A 13,269-nucleotide genomic window follows, 5' to 3' on the forward strand; every position below is an offset into this window, starting at 1 on the left:
ATTTGGGATACAAATGGGGGGGGGGGCATCATTTAATAGGTTGGGTCCAGTTAGTGGAGAATGGTTACAGGGTGTACGGGTAGTGGACTGTTAGAGTGTGGGAAAGAGGGAAGTTATTTGGTAAGACTTGCACTGTGGATGGATGCCTAGTGGCTGAGTAGGAGGAGAAGGGCAGGCTAAGGAAAGCATATGTAACTGTGGTTAGCTGAAAATTAAGTAAGTAAGGCCTAAATAGGTAAAGTAAAGAAAAATAATTACTTTTAAGCAAATTGTGACTTGATGTATTAATTTATTCCTATGGTTGACTATTTGTATAGTTGATTACAGATGTGGACTCTGTGTACAAGTATGCAGGTTTCACTAACTAGCAAGGTTTCTCTTCCTTGCATTATAAAGTCAGTCTCTAAAAAGTAAGATGATCTTGGAGTATGATCACTTTCAAAGGACACAGACTGTGGATTGCTTTTGTGTCGAGATTATTGGAAATATTGCCTGCTTGATATATATATAGTAGTCTGCATTCATTTAGGTATACAATTTCAAGTGGCATTGTAAAACAAAGCATACCCACTTGTAGGCTGAGTACCATAGCGAGCAAAGGGTTAAAAGTGGCATTACAACTAAAGACCGGTCTACCTGCACAATAAAGAATCAAAAAGGAGGCAACTGCAGCAATTTGGGCAGGTTGCATCTTGTGTAAAAAAAAAAAAACATTCAGAGCTGGAAAGCTATTTATAGTGGATGATTTTATCAAAGGTTGCTTGCTTCAGATGGCTGAAATTTTGTCTGCAGAACCAGTGTTTGTCTACTAATTTCAGTTTGTCTGCAGATATTGTTGCTTATTGGGTAAATGAGCTGTCATCTGATGTTTTTAATCAACAGTGTCATAAATGGAAAGCATTTGTTTCTTCTGTGGTACATGATGGCAACATTGACATCAGTGATAGTACACAGATACCACTGTTTTTGAGGATGGAGTGACAGTTCTGAATTTACAGAAGTTTTGCTGTTATTGAGTTTTACATGGGCAGGCAACAGCAAGTATAACTTTCAGGTGTTATGGTGCAGCAAAATGCACACGTATCCTATGGTGTGGGTTAACTGGTATTACCACAGATTGTACCAGCAGTGACTAGAAAGGAAACTAATGTTTTTTTACTGGTATGTCAGTGGTGGAAAAGGTAGCACACTCACCTTTGGCACAGAAGGGTATGGGTTCTTTTCCCACACCAGGTAGATTGATTGCTGAATTGCAGTACAGCGTAAGGGGGGTGCTGCAGTCCAGAGTGAGCTATCCTTCAGATGAGATGTTAAACCGAGACCCCATCTGCTTGAATTGGTGGATTCTCCAGTAGATGTAAAAGATCCTACTGAAGCTATTGAAAAGAGTAGAGGAAGTTCCTGGTGCTTTGGCCAAATTTCATCTAGAAGTATAAGTATCACCTCAGGTTTCCCCTGAAAAGAGACTACTAGCCTAGTGGGACTAACGCAGTCCACAAAGGGTGAATAAATAAAATAAGAAAGAAGTTGGAAGAAGAAAGTGTTCAGCCACAGATCGTTTTGAACTTTGTCATACATCAGCAGGCACATTTTACAGTAAGTGCTTTAAGATTTCTAAATGCTGTGGCAGTAGATGAAAGATGAATAACTTATCAGCTCCAGGAATGTCCAGCATTTTCTGGGTATGTGCACTTTTAGAAGAGATTGATTCTAGCATAGTTGTAGCTAACAGTTCCTATGCCTGGTGCTATTCCCTGATCTGCTGCTTCCCTTAACTTTTTAAGTTGAGTAGCAAAACAAAAAAATAAGATTGTCCTTCGAGACAAAAAGAAAAAACTCCCTTAAACTGTAGCAAGCCGCTTTCTATAGTTTATACCACAAACAGAACACTAAAGCTCTTTAGTCTTTAACCAAAAATGCATTAAAGACCAGCTAGCATTTGCTGATTGTGCCTCCTAACACTTTACACCCTTTGCCTTATCTAGCTATATCTCTGGATTCTTGTTACGAAGAAGTAGGTCTCCAATGGTAAGGAAGTCGCCTTGTGAACCAGGCTGGTTTCCTGTCCCCATGGGAACATAGCCCCACAAATAATAAAAATGACCCAGGGGGTTTTCAAAAGGTAGTTGATTACAGAGAAATTACAGAGGTTGTTTATGTATTATGTAATGTGCTTATCCGTTGGAAGTACAAGGAAAGGTAGCAAAGACAGTAAAGGATTTAGCAGGAGGTAGAAGTTGAGGACACGTAGTTATACAAAACATTAGGTAGACTGAGGTAGAGAGCTTGCATAGAGCTTTATTAAAGAAAATAGAGGTCATGGTAGTTACCTGGGAAATGGAAGTTTTGTAGGAGAGGGAGTCTATACAAGAATAGTGCAAATGATTGTTGTAGGAGACTACAAAGTGAGATTTCTTAATGACAGAAATATAAAATGTAAGATTACGGTACAGAAAGGATAAGTAAAGAGAGTATAACTTTGATGGTGGAGTTTAGGTTGAGCATGGGGGGAAGGCAGTTTAGAAGCAGGTAGTGAAGGAGGACAACCAGTTATTTAGCAGGTGTTTCTTTAGTGATGTTTGGAAGCCATGCAGTGGGTCTACCTGCTTATTTCATGGGGTATTTGGTTCCAGATTTTTTCTACCTGGTTAGAGTATATTGAGTCTGCTGAGCTTTCATTTGATTTTGTGATGGACAGAAAAGCTTTGTTGTTGGATCGTAGGGCTCGATTAGTGGTATAGGGTTATAGTATTCCTTTTAGAGCTGGGCATTTTTCTGAAGAGTTTATTAGTGCATGGGCTGTAACAAGATGATGGCATTTGAGTTGGATTTTAGGTTGTAGCCAGTTAAGCCTTTTTAGTGCTATGCAATGGTGGCTTTTTGTGGATTGCTTATAGCAAATTTTGCAGTTTTGTTATAGGCTGTCTATAGTTTATTTTTGATGATTAAGATTTGTAAAGATGGATGGAGACAATAGAGATGGAAGTAGGTATGTTTCTGCTATTGTTTATCTGGAGTTTAGTGAGGAATTTTCTATGCTGTGTGTAGGGATCCTAGTTCACAGTTTCTTTTGATGGCTATGAAGTAGGTGTAGATCATATCTGAGGTTATCATCAAACATTACTACCAGGAGTTTTGCCTGTGTGACATATTCTGTTTTTGTTTTGTTGGCTGATAGGGTATGAAAAAATTGTTTTTGGTTTGAGTGGTTTTTAGGGGTTGAAAAGCATCAGTTTTTTTAAGCATTTAAGAGCAAGCCTGAGCTGTCTAGCCAGGATTCTATGCCTAGAAAGTCCTTTTGGGTGTTTTCTTGTAGGAAGGCTAGTGTTTGGGCTGAGCAGATAAGAGTGGCATCATCTGCATACTGTATGTACCAGGGTAGATTGTTTAGTGGCAGAGTGTTGATTGCAAAGTTACGGTCCTAGAAATGATCCCTGAGGGACACCGACTTTGAGGAAATTAGAATAGTCTTGTTGCCATTTCACTGCTTGTTTCTTGTTGAATAAGTACCTGTGGAACTAGGTTAGTGATGGGGTATTAAGGTGAGTTTGTCAAGACGTTTCTGGTGTGAGACAGTATCAAATACTTCAGATAGGCCAAAGAGACAAGGTTAGCAGTGTTTCAGAGATGATTAACTGTATCTGTAAAGTTTAAAAGGGCTGTGATTGGCAGAAAGCCATTTTGATTCATCAAGGAGCGTAGGTTATGGTTGGAGAGGTATTTGAGCAACTGGGTGTGGATACATTTTTCTAATATCTTGGATAGGGGTGGAAAGATTACTATTGGACAGTAGTTGGTTAGATTGATAGAATTTCCACCTTTATGTAGGAGGATAATGTATGATATTTTCCAGATATTGGGACAGTGGTTTTCTTTTATGGATCTATCACTAAGTATGGAGACTGGGAATGCTATAGCTTCTGCTTCTACTTTGAGGTACTCTGCTGGTAATTTATCGTCTGTCAAGATGGTGGGTTTCATTTTTAGTAGGTATTTATTTATTACTGATGTGGGTACACTGTCAAGTTTAGGGAGTACTTTGCTTTTGGTAGGATGGTGGAATAGTGATGTGTGAGGTAGAATTTTGTTTGGTCAGTTATAAGACAAAATTTATAAAGTGGGTGTTGAATTGAGTTTCTGTATTACCTGGGTATTTAGACGCTGTGGTTGGCTGGCTGGGGTTGGCCAGGGTTCCGCAGTGACTTTTAATGTCTGCCAGAACAGTTTGGGGTTATTTTGGTGGGTATTTTTATAGGTTTTTAAAATATTCTTTCCTGTCATTAAGTATTTGTTTTTTGTGAGATTTTTGAGATCTCTATAATCCTGTTGGGTTAATTCAGTTTTATTTTTTGTATATGTTTTCTAGGCGCGGTCTCTGTTTCATAGTAGTTGCTTAGTAGTCTGTTGGCCAGAGTGCTGGAATGGATTTGACTGTCTTGTTTCTGAGCAGGGCCTGCTTATTTAAGATGGTTAGGAAGACATGATTAAAATTAGTAAATGCTTCATTTACTGGTAATGTTTTTAGGCAGTTCCAGTTATATTGGTTTAGAGTTGTTATAAAGAGTTCAGTGTTGAAATTCTGCAGATCACGGGCTTGTTTGTATGTTACTTGCTTCTGAATGTTTAGCCACTGTCTGATAGCATGCATGTCTAGATGGTTACTAATATTGTCTGATAAGGTGCCAGTGACATTGATGTTGTGGGGTTTATTTGAAAGAATCCAATCTAGTGTGTTGTTTTTGCTAGATGTTTTGTGGGTCTGGTAGTGGCATTTAATAGTTGTAGCAAGACCAATGAGTTTAGATCAGGTGACGTATTTGTTGTTTGTTTCCAGTCAATGTTTACGTCACCTAAGATAATGGTCTCTTTTGTGATACAGCCAGACTTCAATTGTGTCTAGATTTTTTACATGGTAAATATGTAGTCCTACCAGGAAGTTTGGTTTACTGTTACTGAGTTTGAGCTGAGTAATGAGAATTTCAGCATTTTGAAATTTTGGATTAGTTTGACGATGTTGGATTACTTCTAGGGTGTTTTTAAAAATTATTGCTGCTCCAGCTTCTCTTTTTGTTAGTCTGTCTGACCTGATTGTTATATCTGGGGTGGGAGTGGGGGACAGTATTTTATTACTAATTATTTCTGGTCTTAGCCAGGTTTCAGTAGCTATAAGTATGTCAGGTTTATAGTGTGAGAGAGCTGTATGCAGATCATGTGTGTTGTTGCTTATGTTTTGAAAATTTATGTTTAGGAGGAATAGGTTGTGAACTGAGATGTGGTTTAGGAGAGGAGTTTCTGAAGAGGTGTGGTTGGTTCTGACTGTATATTGGTGCTTGGGCCAAGGTTGGGGTGGATGTCCCTGATTTGACCAGATTAGTTATGATATGGAGGTATGTATAGAGATAGCTAGCCTTTTTATGTGTATGAGGGTAGCTGGTGAATGATAACTCACTGAGCTTTAAGTGTTTAAAGGTGCATGTGTTTAGTATGGGGGGTGAATACAGATGTTCATCGTGTTACACTGCTGCAGTCATCACACTTGGGTTATCCTGCCGTCAGGCGGTTCCGCAGTTGGCCAGAGTTCCAAAGTCTTGGTCCGGCGTCGGTTGCTGTCGCTTCTTCTCTGACGTCAGTGCACCAGGGGTATACAAGATGCATCCGATGCCATTTTCTTCTGTCTTTCTTGCCGCGCGGTGCCCAAAGCAGAAGCAGTTCGCAAGTGCTGGTCGGCCGACTCTTGAGATTTTCAAATCGAATTTCAGACCGAAGTCTTAATAAAGCTAAGTACCCCGTTGGGGAACCTTTTCTTGCTCAGTCCGATGTCAGAAAAAGTTAACAGTTGCATTTCTTGTGGGAAGCAAATACCTCATAAGGACTTTCATTCTTATTGTATTCCTTATCTAGGCCCAGACCACGATGTCACAGGTTGTCGGTTTTGTGCTAGGTTTAATAAACGAACTATTAAATGTTGGTTTGATTTTGCCCAACATTATTTTGGTAGGAAATTTAATTATACCATGCCGTCTGAGCAACCGACGACCGGAATGCATAATAAACACAAAGATAAGGACAGGCAGCCGAGATCCAAACCGGAATCCGAGGCCTCTTCTAGGCCAGTTGCCGGTTCTCCGGTTTTCAGTGAGGCGCCTACGCAGCCCCTGACAACTGCTGATTTAGAACCCCAGGCGACATCGGATTCACAAGCGGAGATTGCTAGGCCTCCACAACCTTTACCTTTAGGCCCTTCCGACTCCATGCCTGAAGGAGATTCCGGTGCACTTGAAACGCCTTCAGTTGCAGAAGGTGTCTTCAGACTGACTACACTCACTATTAAATCCTATGCAAAACTGAAACCTCCTTTAAAAACAAAGAAGACTGTACAGTAGTCTCCAGTACAAGGCCCCATGCCTAAGAAACAGATGCTTAAGATGGCTGAAGACTTAATTACCCTAATCAGGGGTTCCCATCCCCCTCCTGATAAAAGGCCAAGGCAGGAGGAGGACTACGCTTCCTCTGACCAGGTTTCAGTTTCCTCAGACTCTTCTGAGGAACAAGAATATTCCTTTGCCCCTTATGAAGATTCTGATGCTGAAGAGTCTATCCCTTCTGCATCTCCCCCAGAAGACTATTCTTTTGAGGAAACCTTACATACTATGAGGGAACATTTCCACTGGGAAGGCCAGGATTACTCTGATTCTAAGAAAAGGCTCCGAGAGTTCCTTTTACTACTCCAGCACAGACCACTTGCTATTCCACCTGTGTTAGACATTGTGGATGATGTTAATTCAGAATCTAGCCTTAACCCAGATTCACTACCTCCTGCACCAGCCAAACCAGACAGATACTACAGAGTCTCTGACTCACACAAATTCCTGTATAAAAGCCCTGTTGCTGACCCAGAAACCATTTCCCAGGGTCCCAAAGAGGTTAAGGCCTCTATTGCTAAAAATCCTGTGCCCTCTGAAAGGGATTCTAGAGCATTAGACAGATGAGGAAAGAAAGTATATACCTCAGCTACTCTAGCTATGAAGGTCTTAAATTGTCAGTTTCACATGCTGAAATATCAACAATATCTGATGTCTTAATTAAAACAAAAGATGCTCGCACATACAGAACAGCCAGATTACAAGGAAATGCAAGATTTGTTGCATTCAGGTGAACAAGTGAGAAAACATACTTTGCAATGTGGATTTGATTCATTGGAAGCTTCTTGTAGAGCAGCAGTGACAGGGTCCGTCTTACTTAGGCATGCTTGGTTAAAAGAACAAACTTTACCTGATCATGTTAAAGCAAAGTTATTGGATGCACCTTTACAGCAGGATGTTTTATTTGGTGTAAAAGCAGAAGACGTTTTAAAGAAAATGGAGGATAAGGCAAAATCTATGCAGACGGTCAAGGATTTTTTACAGGTTCAACCCCCTCGTTTCAGCAGAAATTGGCCAACCAAAAACTGGTCCTTTCCAGCTTCTGCCAGACCACAGAGGGGCAGATACAGATGCCCAAGGGGCAGAGGCCAGCCACAAGGCTCTTACCAGCCTCGACAATGGGGTGCCACAACCCAAAAATGAGGAGAAGACGGGTCTCAAACTACCAGAAGACAAACACAATGACTTACCCCTCAGACTACCAAGCAAAACCCTCTTGGCAGCTCCCTTGGGGGGAAAACTAGCACTTTTTACAGACAATTGGCACATCATCACAAAAGACAAATGGGTCCTAAATATTGTATCTCAAGGATACAGATTCCGTTTTCACACTTTGCCAAGGATAAAAGGAATGCCAAACCTGCCACCAAATCAATGGGAAGAGGCTCAAAAGCAAATTTCAGCTCTCATGGACATGAGAGCCATTCAACAGGTTCCTACACAGGAGCAAGGACAAGGATTTTACTCAAGACTGTTTCTAGTTCCCCGAAAGGGCAAAGCCTGGAGACCCATTCTGGACCTCTCAATTCTAAACACATACCTGGAAGTACCCAAATTCAAGATGCTAACACTATAGCAACTTCTTCCCATGCTGGGCAAGAAGGCTTGGCTAGTAACGTTGGACCTCAAGGAGGCATAACTGCATATCCCTATCAGACAAAATTGCAGAAGATACCTCCGATTTATTGCAGGTTCAACCCATTACCAATCCTCAGCACTGCCCTTTGGCTTATCTACTGCACCCAGGGTCTTCACAAAATGCCTGGCACCAGTAATTGCATACTGCAGACAAAGAGGGATTCAAATATATCCATACCTGGACGACTGCCTTATTCAAGCAGAAAGCAAGGACATTCTATTAAAGCATCTGGCATTCGTCAAAAACCTACTAAGTTGCCTAGGGTACACAGTAAACAAAAAGAAGTCAAAACTAGTGCCCTCACAAGACATAATATTCCTGGGTGCCAGCTTGAATACAACGACCCAGATAGCTTATCTCATGCCAGACAAGCAAGGACAACTGACTCAATACTTCAAAATGATGGCAACAAAGACCCAACTCCCTGCAAGAAAAATTCTGCAGGCCTTGGGATTTATGGCATCTTGCATACCACTAATACCATTTGCAAAACTGCATACGAGGAAATTACAGTAGTATCTGAAAAGTGTATGGACTCAACACAGCCACAGCTTGGAAACAGTAATTCCACTCATTCCCTGCCTTCAACAGGAGTTTCTATGGTGGGCTCAGGCATGTCACCTCAACAAGGGTCAGCCTTCTACCTTACCCACAGCCAGGCAAACTATAACAGATGCATCGGATTATGCCTGGGGAGCACACATGGCAGGACAGTGTATTCAGGGCAAATGGTCTGCAAACCAAAGGCATCTACATATCAATCAAAAAGAGATGCTAGCTGTACAAACTGCCCTAACAGCTTTCAAGGACCTCCTACATCCAGGACAACTCCTAATAAAGACGGACAACACCACAGTGATGTGGTATATAAACAAGCAAGGGGGCACACACTCCTACCCCCTATGCAGACAAGCAATGACCTTGTGGAACACAGCACTGACCTACCAAGTTCAACTACAAGCACAATTCCTGCCAGGAAAGAAAAACACACTGTCAGACGATCTGAAAAGAAACATCAAAGATCCTTACGAGTGGAAACTAGATCCACAAGTATTCGCAATGATGGGGAGCCCAGACATAGATCTGTTTGCTTCCCCCCAAAACTACCAACTATGGAAATTCTGCACAAGGACATACCACACACTAGCTTGGAAAGTGGACGCCCTCTCATTCAGTTGGAAAACATTGACAGTGTATGCCTTTCCTCCACTGCCTCTTCTGGCAAAGGTGCTGCTGAAAGCCAGATTAGAGAGGCCACAAATGATACTCATTGCTCCAGACTGGCCACGCCAACACTGGTATCCAATACTAAGGAACATGGCTCAAGGCCACCATGGATTTTACCTACAATTCCTCACCTGCTCACTCAGCAAACAAACAGATTCTACACAGCCAGTTCAAGACTTTAAATCTAGCCGCATGGCAAATTGCCTAAACAACCAGTCAACACTTCTCTCTAAAGCTGTGATGGATGTCATTCTGGAGGCCAGGAGGCCCAGCACCAGGAAAGTCTATTCAGACAAATGGAACAGATTCTGTGCCTGGAACCAGGCTAAAGGCCAAAATCCCCTTGTCCCAAATATTCCTCAGATTCTTCAATATTTAACTGAGATGTTGCACAAAGGACTTTCCTTCTCATCTATTAAGATCCACGCCTCAGCTATTTCATCTCAGTACAACACGGATACTCCTATATTTTCACATCCATTACTAAGACAGTTCCTCAGAGGGGCTAAGAACATAAGACCACCCCGGAGAGCACCAACACCAACTTGGGATCTCAACTTTGTTTTGGAAAAGCTTACACTTCCGCCCTTTGAACCAGCTTTCACAGCTGATCCACAGTTCCTATCATGGAAAACTGCCCTGCTGCTAGCAATAACTTCAGCACGAAGAGTCTCAGAACTACAGGCTGTAATGGCAGTGGAGCCTTTCATCATTTTTCATCAAGACAGAGTCTCTTTATGAACTAACCCTTCCTTTATGCCAAAGGTGGTATCCAGTGTGGCCCTAAACCAAACCATTCATTTGCCCACCTTTTATCCAAACCCCCAGAACAAAGGGGAAAGGCTCCTACACTCTTTGGACATTCACAGGCAATTACGTTACTACTTGGATAAAACCAAGGCTTTCAGAAAATCTGACCAGCTCTTTGTATCCTATGCTGCAGGATCTCAAGGAAAAGCTATCTCAAAACAGACCATTTCAAAATGGATAGGACATTGTATCCGTTTCTGCTACCCACACCATGGGAAATCTGTGCCTGGTAACATCAGGCCCCATTCCAGCAGGGCTACAGCAACATCAACAGCCTTCCTCAGAGGGGTACCAACCAAGGATATTTTGGAGGCTGCAACTTGGAGTTCAGTGCACACTTTCACCAAGTACTATCACTTACCTCTATACTCTAAAACCAGAGCTGGCTTTGCCACTGCAGTTCTGCAGGGCCTACTAGCCTCTCCAAACCCTCTTTAGTTCCCCCACCCATCCTTAGCTTTGGGATTCAACCCAAGTGTGATGACTGCAGCAGTGTAACATGATGAACATAGTACAGTTTTGTACCTACCATAAATGTAGATGTTCGAGTGTTCACACTGCTGCAGTCCAGGTTACCCTCCCTCCATCCCCTCTGAACTAGCTGGACTTATCTATACCTTTCTATCCAATACAACCTCTGTGGTGTATTTGCCTGTGACTGAAGGTATTGTTTTATTTTTATATGTATATTTTTATATAGCAATATGTATTGCCTACCTATTGGGGGCACCTGACATCTGGGGCAAGAAAAACTGAAGAAAATGGCGCCGGATGCATCTTATATACCCCTGGCGCACTGACGTCAGGGAAGAAGCCACAGCAACCGACGCCAGAGCAAGACGTTGGAACTCTGGCTGACTGTGGGACCGCCTGACGGCAGGATAACCCAAGTGTGATGACTGCAGCTGTGTGAACACTCGAACATCTACATTTATGGTAGGTACAAAACTGTACTTTTTGGAGACCTGGTTGAAAAATGTGTGTTTAATGACTGTTATGTTTGAGGATTTGTGGGAGAGAAACTAGGTGGATGTAAGTGGGACTGTAAGATTATGATGTGTGTTCGAAGGATGAGTAGTGTTATGGTGATTGCAAAAGAAAGTTTTGCTCTTGAAAGGAATGTAAGATATGTCGTGTACTTCATGACCATGGGAGTAGTATTTGTTGTAGTGTAGCAGTGCTCAGTTATTGTGTAGTGTATGTTTAGGGTGGTTAGGGTGTATCTTTTAAGGTTGCAAAAGTATTAGACAGGGTAGAGGTCTTATTAGTGATGGCAGATGGAGGCAGTGTTGCTAGAGGTTGTTATTGGTCAATTGTGAGAAGTGGGTGTGGGAAGTATAAATTTAGGTGTAGATGGTGTAGGTGGGTGAGAACTGGATCTAGGGTATGTAGTGGAGCCCAAGTAGAGTGAGGGTGGAACACAGCTAGGCCCACACAGACTGTTCTCAAGAGAAACAATTAGTGGAGCTGCATTTAGAAAAAGATATTACAGAGATACAAGCAAGGCATATTTTGTGCCAACGTTGCAGACAGTGATGAAAGTAACAGCTAATGGTACTATGCAGCCAGCATATCGAGGTAAACTGTCTTACTAAGCTTGATTTAAGTTAGGAGACTGACTTCTACACAATGGGATTGTTTTTTTTGTAGGGACTGCAACACGTGTATTTTTTTCTTTTTGTTTTGTGTTAGCTTTCCCACCTAATATAATATGTTATTGTTAGAAATAGGCTGCTTAAGCAATACATTTTCCTGATGTTTATTTCAGGGTATGTGATAGAAGTAACTATAGGGTAGAAGAAAAAATATAGTGATTTTGGTTTTCATGGGGGTGTCTGCAGCCCTCTAGTAGTGTGCACACTGTAAGATAGCTACATACATTAAAAGAGAGTAAATTATTTGCTTACCAGTTTAAACATGAATCATAGTTTACATGCTCTTTTCTGCTGTGTGTGTATGTGTTGGTTGTAGACTGGTTTCGCCGAGTATATTGGCAACGTTTGCAGGAAGGTGGCTGGTGATGCACTATATACATATTTAGTTTTACTGCCTACAGTTTTAAGTGTGCACACTACTGCAGGACACTGGAGGGGCTGAAAACTGGGTTAGAAAATGAGAATGGTGGCTCCCCTGCTCCTCTTGCACAAAAGCTTTTAAAATACAAAGAATCAGTCATTTCTGATGATGTGACCCTGCACTCTCTCTCTAATGATGCATCATTTGGTTGTGTGAGGGGAAGGTATCCCCTTAATAAAGGGTCCCTTTCTGCTCCTTGCAGCCCTTGAGTGCATATAGCAGTTCTCCAGAGTTAACATTCTATATCTCAGGGTAGTAAAAGGCTTTACTTCCAAGTTGGAAGACCTCAAAGGTAATAATAAATAGTTTTAATAATTAGTTTTGTGGTGCAGTATGGCTGTTTGGTGGTAAGGTTAACCACCATAAAACAATCAATGAAAAGTTATCGTGATGGTAAAGCGTTTGCTCCAGAAAGACTTGTGTGTGCCCTGCTGTGATGTGAGTGGTAGTACTGTTTCCTTTAACAAAACTTCAGCAAAAACACAGAGCTGTTTCACTTGACTTTGGAGTTTACAAAACGTTTGACAAAGGTACTTTTAAATTTCCTGTCCATAGCAGAGTGAAATAGTCCTTATGAACACCTGTTCTCTGCCACACCTTACCTTCACTTAGAAATAAAGTAATGGCAGACATATGGAGCAAATCACTGAGACTGCACACTTACAGATGAAGTTCTACGAACATGTACATTTTGGATACACTAGTTACATAGCTTTAATCTTTTAAATGACTGTAATGTGCTTTTACTTTTGTGCAGTAGTCTTAATTCTGTTATGCAGAGGCTTAAATCAGATTTAGATATGGTTGTTTATGGCTTATGCAGTATAACATCAAAGCAGAATTTGCTAAATGTGATTGTGATGGTTTATTTAATGTAACTAGGGCTAGTCTGGGACTGTCCTACAGGGTCAAAATATTTAGTCGCACTGAAAATTACTCTTGCAATATGGAAATAATGTTTATTCACCAAAATATAAAAAATGTAAGTTTCAGTTTAAAATGATCTATCATGTTTAGTTAGCTTATAAACATTTGTAACTGTACTGCTGGAAATGGGTGGAGCTACCTGCACAGTTCATCAAATATAAATTCCCC

The 13,269-nt window shown here is 41.3% G+C and overlaps 1 protein-coding gene across 4 annotated transcripts in view; it reads left to right on the forward strand.

Moving 5' to 3' along the window:
• The window catches only part of PC (pyruvate carboxylase), a 2,844,646-nt gene that overhangs the window by 2,593,840 nt on the left and 237,537 nt on the right, over positions 1-13,269 (forward strand). The window lies entirely within an intron of this gene.

The sequence above is a fragment of the Protopterus annectens genome, chromosome 6.part0, assembly GCF_019279795.1.
Source record: "Protopterus annectens isolate FY-2018-M chromosome 6.part0, PAN1.0, whole genome shotgun sequence".
NCBI lineage: Eukaryota > Metazoa > Chordata > Ceratodontiformes > Protopteridae > Protopterus > Protopterus annectens.